The following is a 16,681-nucleotide window of genomic DNA, read 5'->3' as shown; positions in this document are numbered from 1 at the left end:
GTTGCTCAGCCCCAGCACCCAATCCACGCATCCCCACACTGAAAGAGCTGCGAGTGCAGAGGGCAGGACTGAACTGCTTCAACATCCCGGGCGTTTGGGAAGAGGGGACGAGCAGCAGGACAAGCCAGCACTGCGGGAAATGCAAAGCAACCTCTGCGGGGCAGCGGGGTGCGTCGAAGCCGTGTCTGGACTTTCTGACGTTACTGTCCGCCACCAGGACCCGTGGCCCCCACATTTATCACCACATGCTGTGCAACTCAACCACACATCTAGAACCTGTCCAGAGAAGTTTGCAGAGCTGGTGACAGCCCTGCTCACGTCCCCTGGCCAGAGGCAGCCCCTGCGCATGGCATCCAGAGGGCTCCTGCACCGGCCTCCCGCGCGCCCGACACCCACACCCGGCCCAGCAGCACCAGCAGCCAGGGGCACCGTGATGCATCATCGGCTGAAATTCTCTTTTCTTGTGAAGGAGAATCTGAAGGAAGTCATCACTGCGACAGACAAAGCAACACGAATTAAAGCATTTGCTGGTGGCACATGCTACTTTCGCCCAGACATTCCTGCTCCAAACATTTGCATAATGTGATTGATAAGGCCCTGTGACTTATGGAGTTTATAGTTCCTCTTGCCTCCTTATATTTAAATTATCAACACAAGTAATAAATAAAGTTCACCTTATAAAGCTTTTCTGATAAGCGAAGGTCACTTACCAAAGAGTTACATGTTTATTTGATTTTACAGTTGAAAAAGGCAGTTTTCCTTGGCCTCAGCCTGCTTTCTGTTTTGGCAGGCTTGTACTTCATGAACAGCAGAGCATCGTGCAGTGAGCTGGGTATAAATTGCAATTCATTGTTGTGAAACATTTGTCAGTGAGCCTGAAGTACAAACGGCCAAGTGCTGCATGCCGGCCGCTCACATTCACGGTGCTGCTTTCCCCGCTGCTGTTGACCGAGGCTGCGCAACGCGCCCCAGCCCGGTGATCGCAGCAGCCCAGGTGCCCTTGGGGCTGCGCTGACCGCGGTGGATGCCTGTGCCCAAGCAGAGGCTTGCTTTGCTCTGCGAGCCCGGCACGATCCCCGCAGGGTAGGTGCACGAGGGCGGGTCGTCTGCATTGTGCCGGGCCCTTCCTGAGCGCTCGGTGCTGCAGACTCTGTGTCTGTCTGAGCGTGTGTGCTGCATTCATGAGACAGCTCAGAAATGCTCCTGCCAGACACAGAGGCCATTGTCAGCCTGCCCCACGTAACAAAAAGAGGAAAAGGCCTGTTCAAGGTATTTCCTCCCTCCAGGAGCCGGGCGTTTCCATTAATTCTTCTCTGTGAGTCAAACTGGCTGTACTGGGTGTCCCTCTGCCCCAGCATCCTGAGGAACATGCGTCCGAATATCTAATTTTATCTGGCTTTTCTAGTGCTGCACCACAGGCAGGAGCAGGGGCAAGGGGCAGCTGGGCACCCTCAGCTTGAGCCACCCAGTCCGGCTCCGGACAGCAGCACTGGGGGAGAAGCCACAAAAAGCGGGGAGAAAAATGAGCAGAAGCCTTCTAGCACCATCGCTGGGTGGTCAGGCTGGGGACAGGCCGCGAGCAGCTTGTAGGGCACTGGAAACAAACCACCCCGAGCGAAGGGGAGCTCAGCTGCAGCAGGCGGTGCCACGGTCCGTGACCCCATTAGACACCAGTCCCCGCCTGTCCACTGCCCTCGAGAACTGCTCTTGCGTCTGTCCTGGTGATGGGAAGACAGGGTTGGAACGAGTCAAAATCCACCTCAACCTGTCCACCGTGTTCAGGAGAAAAAGGAGACGTTGCCCAGCGTCCAGTCACCAGGTACTGTGACCTGCTGGCACCTGGTGAAACCAAACACACTGCGTGAGCAGAGTCCAAGCTGAGCTGGGCCAGACCTCACGTGGCCGTGTCTGTGCGGAGGGACAGGGTGCTCCAGACAACAGCAACACCTCCCGGGCAAGTTTCCCTTCCGGACCATTGAGCAACAGGGCAAGTTAAAAATTGACTGTTCAGCTAAACTTCACGTCTGCGTCACCCACAAGTACAAACTCTCCTTTGCAAGCAGGTGATTCAGCAGCCTGGGTGCACCCGGGGGAATCGGCACCCATGGGAGGGAAGCTGAGCACAAAGCAAGCACAAAGCATCTCCCGGACGGGCGACGCCAACGCCCTCGCCTCCTCTGCAGCCCAACCCAGCAAAGCCAGCTCAGAGCCAGGGCTGACAGCACCGGGGTGGACCCGTGCTCAGAAAAAAAGGCACAGATGAAGCATATTTCATCTATGGCTGCGCAAGAAAAACCCTGCTGTAAAGCATTCTAAATGTGAGTGAAGAGCTGTAATGTGGTGAAGTTTATGGGGAGGTTAGCATGCTTTTCACAGAAAAGGGCTGGCTGGGGATTTCAAAGCACAAACGCCTCGCAAGCGGCAAAGTGATGCAACAGGGCCCTTTTGGAGTGATGTACAAGGCTGTTTATAAGAAGGAAAGCCTCCAAATTACTGTAGCCAACAGGAAATGACATGGTTGCCAGATATCTTTGCTAAAATGTAAAAGTTAAACCAGGACCAGAATCTTAATATAGGGGATATTTTCCTGACACAGTCTTGAAAAAAACACCTCATTTCCATTGAGCTGTATGCCCGCTTGGCACCCGTGGCACAGCTTGCAGGGCACATCCTGCATCTGCTGCAAGTCCAGACTCCTTAACCAAGTAATCCTTTGGGCTTTCACCACACTCATGGAAAACCCCACTTCCTCCCAGTTCCGAGTCACCAGATACAGACTGGTGATGCTCTGAGTCACACTAACATGACCAGCTCGCAGAGCTCCGATGCAAAAACCACACAGGGCAGAGGGATGCAATGCTTCTGCTTTGACATTGCCATGTATACAAGGGGCTACACACAGAATACATAAACTTGAACTGACTCGTATAATCCAAAGGAAAAAAAATTGTCATATTATGCTTGGACATATTCTCCAACCGGGTTTCTATGCGAAATTCACCTGCCAGTCTGAATGGTTAAAAAAAAAAAGAAAAAAAAGGTTCAAATCTAGATGCAGTTTTCTCTCTCTCTCTGAACTGTAAAGTACAAGACTCAATTTGTCATTTCACAAATGTGCTAGTGAGCAATCAGCCCCTCCGCCCCTGCCAGAATTTTTGGGAGGCTCCAATTTACATCAACCCGCCATCGCCTGAGTGTCATTTTTGAGCCCATTTGCAGAACGACCGCAGAGGACCGCAAGAGTTCAAGTACAAACCCAGAATTCAAAGACATGTCAAAATCTTGACCCCAGTGAAGTCCATGGAAAAAGGCCAAGCGAGTTGAAGGATTTTTGTACAGAGGTAAAAACCTTGAATATATTCTGCTGAAAATGCTGCCAAAGACACACTGTTTTTATCCCAATTCTAACAATAAGCCTCTTTCCTAAATATTGTGCATTCTAGCTGCAATAAAAAGTATGCAAAAATGCATTATGCCATTGGAGAGATTTATCAAATCCAAGAACCAGGATTTCCCTAGCTAACTGGCCAAGACATAAAATAGCTTTTTAAAGCAAAAGCAAATAAAGCATTATCTGCCTTGTGAAACTAATTATCTGCAGATCAGAGAGAAAAAAAATGACCCACGTTACCTCTAACTCCCCCCAACAACCACAGGCACTCCTTAGAGACAAAAATATATAGATAACTTTCTGCTTGCTGTGGCATTTCAGCGTCTACCATGCACACTTTTAAAAAAATGTATGGAAATACAAGATGTTGGATAAAGTAACCTGATAAAATCAAGGTGTCACATCTGCTTGCAGCAGAACTCAAAAGCCCGTTGCTAACATACACCTGGAGAAGCTGTGCCTGCCATGAGGTGTGTGACCAGCGTAAAGCAGCGCCGAGCCCAGGGACACGGGGAGCAGCTCCTCCAGACGAGCCCACGCACGCTGCCTCTCCCCCGTGCTCCTGTGCACAGGTCACGAGGCCTCCGCAAAGGGGATGGAGCCTCAGCATCAGGACCCGCACGATGCTGAATTTCGGCGTGCATCTTGTGGTCATGAGGCCCAGCAGGAAGGATTGCTTAATCCACTTGCACTCTCCAAAGCAAACTCCCCACTGCAGAGAGCTCACCGCTGTCCCAGCCTCTTCAAACCCCCCCTAACTGCAGCAGGAAGCGGCAGAGCCATGTCCAGAGCTCTGCAGACCTACACAGCCTCTCTCGAGTTCAGGGAAACTGCACGCACACCACCTGCATTGCAGATAAACCCTCCCTGCTTCTTCTAGGACTTTCCTCCCCGCTGCCTCCACACCCTGCACTGCCCCCTCCCTGCTTGGCTGCTTGCTGCTGGTTCCTGCCCACCGCCAGCCATCCCCGGCCGCTCGCGCCGCACAAACGCAGCGTGTTACCGCGAGCTTGTTCCCTAGGAGGAAAGGTGCCCAGCGTGAAGCCAGATGCATCTAAGCAATTAGTACTCAGATTAGGGCATTTTAGCAGCCTGTTTGCATCTACCTACATGAACCGATGCATATTTTTTCCTAACAGATAATGCTAATCTTTTTAAAATATTTGATATATTTACCGTACGTTTTTCTCACAGCAATTCATATCAATCCTATGTTTATCCAGACCACACGCCCCGCAAAAATCAAGTGTGTGATAAAGAAGAGCAAGCACGCAACAGAGTGAAACTCCAAAACATGCTGCCTACCAGGCACACGGCAGCTGCACTGCTGATGCAGGAGCACACAGGCTGCGCTCTCGTTCTGGGAGCAGAGGGGTTCTTCTGCCCCAGAGAGGCCACGGAGCCTCCCTCGCCCAGCGCAGGCACACACCACGCTGCCCTGGGACACGTGTCCCCGGAGCTCGTGCAGGATCACAGCAGGCTTCGTTAGCTGCTGGGCACTGATTAGCCGCACCGTCAGGACCCCCTACCCCACTGTGAGGGCACCCATCATCCCCAAGACGTGCGTGTGTTACAAACCTCTGCACGCTCAATTGCAGTGCTTGCAGTCTGCCATAAGTAAATAAATTAGGTGTAATTTAATATTTGATTGTAAGAGTTAGTGTTCTATTCTTTACAGCTTCTCAGGTGAATGCCCAGTAATTGAGCTAAATGAAGAGCCCATTAATCCTCTGGCAGTGCGGAGTGGCTCCGTGTGGCAGCGCACAGCAGCGGGCGGTGGGGGGCCCAAAGCTTCGCCTCTGCCACCCCTCTGCTGACCCCCTGCAAGGCACGGGGGCCAGGAATCGATTCCTCCTCTTCTGGAGGGACGGTGTTCCTCTGCGCCTCAAGGCACCGCACAGGGGCCACGCACCAGCCTCACCACAGGGCAGGGTGACCCAGAGAGACCTCACCGAACACCCGGGTTTGTCACAAAACCCAGGGGTAATCTGGGGTCAGCTGTCAGAGACTGCCATGCAGCTTTGCTGCTACTTTTGAGAACCTTTCGTTCTGGATAGGGAAAGCAGCTTTACTACCCTAAAGTACTTGAACTTGAAAAAGTGTTCAAATATATTCTAATAGCTTCCCAGCGTTGAATTATGTTGAATACCTGTTTGCAGGCTGTTTTTAACCTCTCTTCTGCTTTGAGCTATCCATAATAGGTTTTGGTTACTACAAATTTAAAACAATTAGAGAACTGAGAGGAGCACTTGTCCTAAAATAGCACACAGAAGGATCAAAACGTTAATCTGTTGCATCACTATTCTCAGCAACTATTGTGCAATCTGCAGATTCGAGTCCTTCAGAAACAGTTCAAACAGGCCTTTAAACTGATTACTTAACTATCATCCTTTGGGAATTACATTTGCAACATGATCTCTTCCCACTAACTACAGATAAGAGACCGTGGACATCAATGCCAGAGGAAAGCTAGCGAAATAACACCCAGTTCATTTCCGAGGGAATTCCAAGTTTGTACTTGTGTTTTCAGGATTCGTCTAAGTCAACAAGGATTGCAACTTAACCACTCCCAAACGCCACCTCCCTTTTAGCTTTGCACCCACTCTTTGTTTAGCCTTGAGGAGTCGCCCTGAAGGACGAAGAGATCTGAGCCCATCCCCAGCCGGGGCACTGCAGCGCCCTTGCCGGCTGCGCCGTGGGTGCCGCCACTGCCCCGGCGTGGGCTGGTTCCCCTCCTGACCACAACCCCATGACTAAGCCATCCCAGGGAACTTTATCTGGAAAGTCTCGTCTAAGCAACCAAACAAGCCTTCTTTGAAGATAATACCCTTGCTCCACTGCTGACTGAGCTTTGACTAAGCAAACCAAAATTATCTTTAGCTGTTTAAAACACCACCGAATCTGTCCTAGCCTGGATTTACCCTTACACAGGAAAAATCCCATTTACCTGAGCAGGAATTCAGGTTAAACATCAGCTGAGTACTGAGTGCCTAGGAGCACAATGGCAACGACACATTCTCATAGCATTTGTACCATTTACATAAAGCAGGGGCACTTTGCATGAAGTGCTCCTTCTGCCAGCGTCCTCAAGCCTTTGCCCCCTACCGGGACTGCTACGCTGCAGGGCAATGGGCAGCCACAAAAATGAGACCCACTTCTCTATGTCACTTACTTTTCAAGCTGCTGCAAACACGTAACCAAAACAGGCAGCAATTTAAACCTTCCCCCCTCCACAAGAGATTTAAAACAGAAGATAATACACCATTCTTATGCAAAAAATAAGTCAGAGTCTCCCAAGTCCCCTGTAGTGTCTGTGGTCATGGCAAGGTCCCAGAAACAGACCCTCAATCACCCCGGCTTTCCCGCTCCTTCAGCCTCCCTAATGAAGCAGATCTCTGTTCTCTGTTGGATCACTTCATGACTTTTTGACCTTCCTCTGATACTCGAAAACCGATTTAGAGGGCTAAACCTTGGTTTGAAAACTTATTAACATTTTTCCCTGGAAGTCGTACTTTTAATGCAGCCCACGCAGCCTGCTAGGGAGAGGAAATGATATAAACCTCTCCTGGTTTGCAGCTAGGGACTGCTCTGCTAGTAAAATGTAGTCACCTTGGAATAATGCAATAAACCTCCTCACTGGGCTCACCATTCTGGTTTCTAGAGCTCTTGTAGGGAAGTTTTAATATTTTAACAAGAGATCAGCCTCCTGAGCTGTGGATGCTCTGCTGTTTATAAGCTGTGGTGCTAATGCATGCAACCATTTGTGCACCGATTAGCAGTCCAGGAACACCATCGCTTCCTGGCTGCATGAGCTTTGGGGCTGTCCAAAAGGCTCCTCCGTTCTGCCAGCAGTCCCCAGCACTGCTGCAATTCTGGGGGGAAACACCTACAGCTCGACCTATCCAGCACCCTCTCGTCAGAGTCTGCAGTTTGTGTTTCAGGAATGGGATCAATGCTAAATCCAGCATTAGATCCTGATGTGCCGCTGTCCCTTACCCAACTGCAGACCAAATTCCTAGTAACAGGTCAGCAGCACAGCATTGCGTCCTCTACGTGCCAACAAGGGTGGGTCACAGCACGATCACTTCTGCAGCCTTGTGCCCCCCCCCAGCACCTCAGTGTGACCTGCAGAGCCCCTGCAGCAGCCCCTCTGCCAGGCAGTGCCCAAAGGCTCTGCTCTGCTCTGCTCCGCGCTGCCTGCGGGCACGAGGCAAAGGGGCAGCTCTGGCCACTCTGTTTAGCACAGTGGGAGCTGAGCGTTTTCAGGTTTACGAACCAATTAATTCCCTCCTCTCCTGGGCCTTCCTGACAATACTGCTGGGCTTGGTGACTCCTGACAGCACTGTGAAACTTCAGGAATAACCCAAATGCCGCAGCAAAAGCTGGAGATTGTGGCCAAAAAAGTAATCAGCTGGTTTGGGCAGTACTTTTTAGAAGCGTGGTCTGCGTAAAACAACCTGTATATGCATACTGAGTACTCTGGACAGGCATTTAAGGACTCCCCCTTTCTTCCCTTTAAGCAGTTTTGTTTTCTAACAAAACCAGCAGTTTGGGCAAGCTAGAAAAAGCATTTTTACAGCTTGCGGCGGTGCCGCCCTCCTGTGGCTGCAGTGCTGATCGAGTTGTAATAAAAACAGCTTAAAAACTGAATGTCGTAGCATAACCCAGTAACTCAAGCCTACAGTTCTGGCGCTGCTGGGACTTCAGCCTGGCACCTGAAGCCGCAGCACTTCAGCAGCACCTGAAGGCAGAAGCCTCCAAGCCAACGGAGTTTAACCTCAGCGGTCACAATGACGTCTCGGCTCTGCAGCGCGATGCTGCTGCAGATCATGCGCTGTGCCCAGCGTGGGAGCCGCGCCACGGATGCGCCAGGGGACGCGCGCCGCTTCGCTGCTGCCCACCTCGGGTACCGGGGACCGTGCTGTTTCGGTTGCTGTCACCATAGTGAGAGTTAGGCTTGAGTAGAAACAAACCTTTCTTCCCAGTCCTGTGACAAGGGTTTTCCAGGCTGCACTTCATGCAGACCACAGCCCTCGCAGCAATGACGTGTGACTCAGCCTCACACAGAGACGCAGCCCACGAGTCCTCCTGGAGCAGAAGATGCCAAGCACCGGGACGAGACCTCAGGACGAGACCTCAGGACACCGTGCCCAGCTGTGCTGCTTACTCAGCAAGTGGGGGCCTAAAGGCTCTTAATGAGTGCCAGCAATCCAACTGCATACGCAACTCACCTGCTGAGCAGGGTGAAGGGAAATACACGGGTTATATAAAGGAAAGCCTGGAGGTAAAGCTGTATTCCCACTCAGCACCTCTGTGGCTGCCTTCAGCTCCCTTTCTAGGGAGAAAGAGGCAGGCAGGATTGAGAAGTGAGGAAAATTCCTCTGCTCCAGCATGCCTGCCTAGTAAAGGTACCACTGCAGTCGCAGTCTGTATTTGAAAAATGCAGCAATGCCCTCAGGAAGAAAGCTCTAAGACATGTGTACTCAGTGCTGGATTAACAGTTTGCCTTCAGAGATTAGTCCAAGCAGTTTCAGTCCATTAAAACCTGCTGCTGCTGAGCCCAACACCTTGCAAGGCGCAGACCCTGCCTGGCTCGGCGGCGAGTCCACCACTAACCATGAACTGTTACTGTAAAGTATTCAAAAAACGGGGTCTCCTAGTAGCCCTCAAGATTTCCAGATCACTTTACGCCAGATAACAGCTGAGCAAGGCGGGCATGGGTCACCCAGGCCACAATTACTGGTCCTGGGAACTCCCTGCAAGCGCTCCTGGCTTTGTAAAGGTCGTGCATGCCACAGGGTTTCCAGGGTAAGGGGATTTGGGACAAATGCTTCACCCCGGTGACTCACCAACTTCCGCAGTGTTCCGGGTTTCCTAGCTGTGCTATGGCAACAGCAAGTGCAACACATTTTTGTGTGGTTGTTTCATGCAATAACCTTTTGCTGAAGTAACTCAAATCGCTAAAGAGACACGGGCACGCCACAGGAAAAGCATCACAGAGCCAGCGGGAGCAACCCACACAGCTAACAGCACACGCTCTGAAATAACGCACTTCCACGCCAACCGGCTTGCAAAGAAGCTGGCAAGAGGCACTGACAAGGACTTCTGCTGCACTGATCTGGGGTTTGTGACACCACTAACCAGGAGCTGGCAGAGGGGAAGGGCAGGGCCAGCCCGGGGCTAGTTACGAGCCCCCAGCCAGCCCCCAGTGCCTGGGGAGCCTGGATCGCGGAGCCACCCACGGCACTCCCAGGACCGCAGGAGCCCGGCGCCGAGGAATATGCCCGAGCTTCAGGGACTCACGTCGGCTGTGCCTCACGCCACAGCCAAATAACACCCAGCTCAGGAGTTCCTGTGTCAGGAGACACAGACGCCTTCCTAATAACCCCTTGGATTTTCCCTACAGTACATATTATATCCATGCAAATAAAAAAGCAAACACATCGTGAGGCAGGCGCAGCCTGGGAGCCCCACTGCCCCTCGGCCAGCCTCGCCCAGGGCGCCCCAGGTCGGCGCGGCACTTCCAGGGAACACAGGCTGCTGGGGGGGTGTCTTGGTTTGACCAAATCTCCGCAGCTCGTCTCTCGGACAGAAAACAGACACGCAGCTACTATAAAGATTTTGGTACAGCCCAAATTTTGTCCCTGCTGTTGGTTGTATCTAAGCATAGAATGCTATTCCGCAAAGGAAAGCCAAATACACAAAACGCTTACTGCATTAAATATTCATCTGATTTATGATTTTTTTTTTTGCTCCGGGAAGGATTAAGCAGAGAGGTGAGTTTGCTCAGTAAGAACCTGAACAGTAAGCCCTGGTTTTTGCAGTCCCTGTGCACCTGCGCCAGCCCCTGCACAGTTCCAGTAATTCAAGGGAGTTGCTCCCAGCCACTCTGCAGACAGGTAACCAGTCAAAGATGGGATTTCAGGCAGAGGGAACAGCTTGCACGGCTGCTATCTCAGCTTGTATTTGTTACCTTTAACGCTAGCAGGGAGTTTATAATCACCCAGGAGCAAGGAATTTTCTCTTTGTTTCCACGCTAGCTTTGCTTTTCCCATTCTGACAAGCGTCTACCAAAACAGCACAGAAGCCAGAAAGCCAAACAAACACCTGAACTAACGCAGCCCTTGGCAAGAGCAGGCAGGGGAACGATTTCCCAATGCCTGGCAGTGCCAGTCCCAGCCCCGGTCAGGGTTCAGCCGCGGGCAGGGCAGTGCTAGTCCCTAGAGCCCCCCGATCCAGCTGTAGCCCCAGTTAATGAAGCGACTCCCGAGCCTTCCCCAGCCCCTGGTCGCTCCAGGAGCGCTGGGGAGGCGCAGGCACAGAGCAGCAGCCAGGCACACTGATCTGCACCGTGTTCCCTGACGGGGGGGCCAACACGCTCAGCATCCGTCCCGTGGCTGGCCGAGTGCTGCGTGGAGCTTGGTGCAGGGACAGCCCTGTGTAACCGCGTGCCCTCTAAGCGGTTATGCGGCATTGAAACCCAGCGCCCAGCAGCCAGCTGCGCCCAGCTCTACGTCAGTGTGTACATTTACACGCTGTAAACATGCTGCTTTAACTCCCACAGGCTAAGGACTAGCTGGCTCCGCAGCCAGCGCTGCTGGAAGCAATGCAGATTATGCAACAGCTCTCCAGGAACGTGCATGTTTTATGGGTACTGTAAATTGCAGGGGAATTGTGTTGCATCAACAAAACCCTGCATGGATTCAGGATTAAAAGCACCCTCGATTCACTTAAAGGGACATGTCAAAGCCTCCCTTAATTGTGATAAATTCCATCCTTTCATTTGAGAAGGTGACATTTCATGGCAAATAAGCCTAAGAAATTGACTGGAACAAGGAAGAGCTTCCTGTTTTGTTATTTCTTTTAATGAACAAAGCACAGCATGAAAATTGTAGGCTGCGTGCCTGGCGCGGAGGGTTTTTTTGGGGTCTTTGTTGATCCCAGGCAGGCAGATGGAATTCATCACAAGAAGCTAATCAGGGACACTGAGACCTAGTCGCATTTATGGGGAGAAAATCTCAGTTTTGGGAATCATTAGAAACATTGCTCTCAGAAGCAAGTTGCTTGCTAATTTACAAAGCATTTCCCAACCAAACCATTCTGCTTGGACCTGGCAGTAAGACCAAGAAGAGAGCTACAGGAACTGTGCACAGCAAGCAATTAACCTGGGTCTTTTCCTTGTTATCCTGAACCACAGAAATTCACCATTTTAGCAGTCGGGGGAGTGCATACTAAGGGGAGGTGGCTAACGAGCAGTCAGGTAGCCTGGCTCTTAAAGCATCTGGCACTGCATGGGTCTACCCTGTGGCAGGGATCTCCCCAAGCTCTTGCAGCTTGGAGGCCACATTACAAATCCTCCTATGTCCTAGAGAAGAGAAAAAGCCCCAGGAGCCCCCAGGACCAACACGTACACCCAGCCAGAACAGCCCCTTCAGGGCCCTCCCTCAGAGCAGTTCTTTCACCCAGGCAGCCGCTAACCAAAGGGACCAAAGAAACCCCGAGACCTTTGGGAACAGAAAATAGCAGGAGCCTACTCCAGGGCCACCACTCGCTTCTCCTTCCTCAGCTTTACAGAGCTCAGCCAAAGCTGCTGCTGCCCCAGCTGCTCCCTTTTCAGAGACGAGAGCCTCCTGGTCCTCCCCTTCACACCCAGCCCCATCACCGCCACCAGTCCCCGCTGCAGCGCACCTATTTCCAGCTCAGGCTGCCCCAAATGGAGCTCCTTACTCAGCAAAGCCGGGAGGAAGGGCAGCGGCCGCCCCGCACAGCTCCCACCCTTCCTTCCCCCTGTCCGCCCATAGAAAGCCCTGCCCATTCTCAGGATTCAGTACGTGCCAAATCTGCCAGGTGTCACTGCAATTCTTCTTTGACTTTTTTTTTTCCTCCCCAGGCAGAGATGCTGTCGGGTGGCTTATGGGACGTCCCATGAGAGCAGAGCACTTCCTTGGTCTATGCGTTTTTGTGCGTTTATTTCCAGGAAATGTGTTCTTCGTGGTTTATCAAACCCAGTGCATTTCCAGATAGAGGAAAGCAAGATTCCCCAATTACGCCTTGCCATTTGTCTGACATTTTCATTATCCCTGATACAGCACCCATCAAATATTGTCTTGTACCAAAAGCCATTTCTGTCAAATTAAGTTAAAAGGAAGTAGTGGAAAACTAAAAGCTCCACATCTAATCCTGCCACCTGGAAAATCAGCAGAGAAATATAATTTTGTAGTCTTTCAAATTAAATCAGATTCTGGGCTCTCTACTGATGAGTTAATCCAATACTGAGCGGAATAGCTCCACTCAACCATGACTACGTTTAGACACGTTCAATTCACAGCAAAGCAGTTCCAGCTCAGAGACTGCTTTTATTTGTATTCTCACCCTATTTCTTTTAATTTCATAATTTGCCTCAACTGCTCCCAATTAAGAAGCTATCAGCAGGCAGTGCCCTTTATCTGCAGAGCTCCTTGCTCCCTGAGGAGACCTGTGCTGGGGGATCAGCAGTGGGTTCAGCCCGTTCCCATCCCTGGCTGTGCTGCACTTGCTGCCCAAGCGGGACCGCCAGCAGCGGCTGGGACGGCTGGGGCGGGGGATGGCTGTAGACAAAGCAGCTGAGATGCTGCCATACACGGGGGTTTCACAGGCAGAAGCATATCTGCGAGTGCTTCTTGTTAACCTCTGAAGAGATCTCGGCATTTTTTAAGGGCCAGCAAGCCCCTGTGGTCAGCCTGGGAGCAGCTCTGACCCACACCTCCTGCGTCTCAGTGGCCGGCACACAACACCAAACTTCCCTCTGTGCCTTGGGGCGAAAAATTAGGAAAATTAGAAAAGATGGACTCGGCATGTGGCTTGCCTGCCCCCAGCTCGGAGCGAGGCAGCGCGGTGCTTCCTCCTCTCCAGGGCCCACGCAGGGCATTCCCTGGTGCTGGGCTGCTGCGTCCTGCTGGGGTCTGCCTGGGACGACTGGCCGCTGCAGGCAACAATGCAAGGCTACAAAGATATTATTTGTGAGAAAGCAGAAAGGAAAATAGTTTCTTCAAATAAAAACCAAGCAAGGGTAAACATGAATGAAGTGGTTCGTTCTGAGAAGCTTTTTTTGGTATCAAGAGAAATGATCTTAGCACAATATGGTGTTTTGGTTTGGTTTCTATTTTGTTTTCCTAATTTACAATGTGTTTTAGCATCTACGCAAAATATCCCTTAGGCTGCCAATGGCAACAGGACCCAGAGTGGTGATTTTATGTAAGAGAATATGTTTTCTTACACCATCTCCCCAAGTTGTCTCCAGGGCTGCGGGCGGCTGCCAGCCAGCTGCTGGGAGGAGGGCAAGGCCAGAGCTGAGTTTTGTGGTTACGCAAAGAGATTTCTGCTCCTGAGGCCAGTGAAGCTCATCAAGCCAAACTGCAAGTGTCAGCCAGGACATACAAATATCGCTCAAGTGGACGCATGCTGCTATTCTACAGAATTGGCAACTCATTATAGTAACTAATCTAAAGCGAAGGCTGAAAAGCAAGCAGGCAACAATTTATGCCAAAGATCGCAGCTATAACGGCACAATGGGAAACAAGTTGCTGGGGGAGCAGCCTGATTCAAATGAATCGTGACAGGAGGGAAAGGAAAGTCTGAAAGCTGCTCCCTTGACCTAAGTCTGGCTTTTTTTCATGTGCAGGGGAAGCAGTTTGCAGTGCTGCTCCTCCTGAAATCACGACGGATGCTCGAGAACGAGACGAAGAATTCATCATTCTTCTCCAGGCAGGTGGTGATGGATCATCTCTGGAGCTGTGGAATTTCCCCAGACCCGATGTGAAATCAATCTCCTGGAAATGTTTCACTGGCCATATAGAGGGCTATTTGGAAACTGCAAGGTCCTCTGGTGTACGGCTTTACCTGCAATCATCTGGGCTGCAGCATTTTAATTTGTTTCCTTTAAAGAGACTCAAGGGTACCATAAAGAGGCAGTTTCCAGGATTCAGAGGAGATGGCAGAATTTGATCTCTTTCCATGGCCTTGTATGTAATTACTGGAAAGAGTGAGGGAGGCAATACAGATGCAAAAACTGAGAGAGGGTGAAGAGAAGTTATTCAGAGCCAGCAGACAGAAACATACCTCTGCTCGGATTTGGTAGCAGCGTGCTGGCACTGCTAAGCAGGGAGGCTGGGCTAGGGCTGACAAAAACAATCTTGCAAACTCCTGTGGTTGGGAGTGTGTTCCCTAGGACTGGTGCGTGGAGCTGGAAAGAAGGAAAGGAGAATATTACTGCCTTCCACCTGCGACAAGGACAGCCAAAGGTTCAGCTCCATCCATGGCCCGCATTTTATTTCCCCCAACCCTGTTCTAGCCCTGCTGGCAGTGGGTGCGGGTGTTTCTGCTGCATGCTCTTTTGAAGGATCACCATCCAGCCAAGGGGTGTTGCTTTTCCTGGAGTTGCCTGGCTGTCTGGCCATGCAAAGTGTTTCTTTGTGTTGTATAATTATAAAAGACGTGCAATTTTTGACACTTATAATACCCCAAAGCAGTTTGTTTCTCTCCGTTTTTAATTGTACCTTGCTTCAGGGCATGGCCTTCAGCTCTGCTAGTGGCTAAAAAAACATTTCAGGCTTTGACAATATCAAACTCATCTGTCTTTGACTGCACAACTCTGTTTTTTAACAGCCTAAGTGACTCGTCAACACCGCCACTTTGAGAGAATTTCTTATGTGCCATCTAGTTTTAGTGCTATTCTATTTCTTTTGCTACCTTAGCTTAATCATTTTTTAACACTCTTTCAGTTTGCATTTTTATCTCTTTTCATCATCATCTGTTCCCGATACTTTATTTTTCCAATAAACTAAGTAATTTAATGGCCCTAATCCCAAGTCTCCTATTTAGAGCATGGATGTGGAGGCTGTGGAAAGGAATCCCAATTTAAATCTGTCAGTCAAATATAATTTAATCTATCTTCTTCTTTATATCTAAAACTGCTTTATAGGAAGAAAAGTATGATTGGGATTCACTTTACCTTTAAAACATCTTTACAGTTTTCTTGTGCTTGCTTTTTTATGCATGGGCTATTAGAAAGTGACAAAATTATATAGATTTTGGGCAGCATGAAGTCATAATGATTTAGGTCCAGAGGCAATTGCACAGGATTTTACGTGCCCTAGGACATATCCACAGTACCAGTGCTGCAGCACACGTAGACATCCTCAAGCTGATGGCTCCTGGCTGCCTGGGGCCAGGGCGCTGCACCCTGTGCTGCTGTGCATGCAGGAGGTGGAAAACTGCTTTTCTTTGCTAGCTTTCCTGCTCGTATGCTATTAGCCCATGGACTCACCAGAGTCTGGATCAGGGCTGAAGCTCAGCTGGTGTCTGGGCTTCTCCATCCCTGCAGGCACTTATCCATGGACCATATGTGCTGCACTGAAAATTAAGTCTGAGAAGAGCCTGCCTTTATCTGCCTGCCAATGATGAGATCAGATGGGAGAACGCGCTTCTTGTGCTGGCATTTTGTAAAGTCTGACAAAGACGTAGGGGTGGGAGTGCTTCTTTACATTCGTGTCACTGTTTGGGCACTCTGAGGGCAGAGTGAGAACTCAGGACGGAACACCACTAAACCTCTTTGCTCCATCTCCTTTGCCCCATTTTGGTCATACACGATGTTTGCCTGCAGCGATCAGCCCCAGGACACATGCACTGCCTGAAGACCAACCCGGTGTGAGAGCAGCAGAAACGCACAGCTCGCTGACAGCTGCAGCTATTATTTAATTACCCTTCCTGCTCAAGGCCCATACGAGAAGCAGTATCAGGCAGCAACAGAAAATGTTCAACAAGACTCGCTGAACAAGATGTGAACTTCTGAAATCAATCCATGTGAGACAAAGCAGTTAATTACCATGCAAGCACATGCTACGCCTCTCATCCCAGGCTCCCAGGTCCCCAGCGGCTACTGACACAGAAAGGGTTTTTAGGCAGCTCGAGCGCCTTGTCTCAAAGCTGCCGCAGGCTTCCAGTGCTGCCCAGGCTCCTCCACCACTTTCATACTCAGCGCTGTAATCTGATGTTTATTTTCCCAGTTTCTCTCAGATTCACGCAGCGGAAACAGTCTGCAACACCTCCACCCCAGGGACTAGTAGCCAGGGTCTCGATGCAGCCAGGGCTATGTCCGAGAGCACGCTGCACGGTGCTGCCTATGGGCAGCTTCGAGCCCAGAGGGACGGGCAGGGGGGAGCACGAGATCCTGCCTGGGGAGGACTGACCGGGCCAAGGCAGCCCTTGGGTCGGCTGGTGGCAGCGAGCTGGGGTAGAGGAGGCGCCCCCACC

The sequence above is a fragment of the Anser cygnoides genome, chromosome 26 (genome assembly GCF_040182565.1).
Source record: "Anser cygnoides isolate HZ-2024a breed goose chromosome 26, Taihu_goose_T2T_genome, whole genome shotgun sequence".
In the NCBI taxonomy this organism is placed as follows: domain Eukaryota; kingdom Metazoa; phylum Chordata; class Aves; order Anseriformes; family Anatidae; genus Anser; species Anser cygnoides.
Note: the sequence above shows the minus strand (reverse complement) of the source record.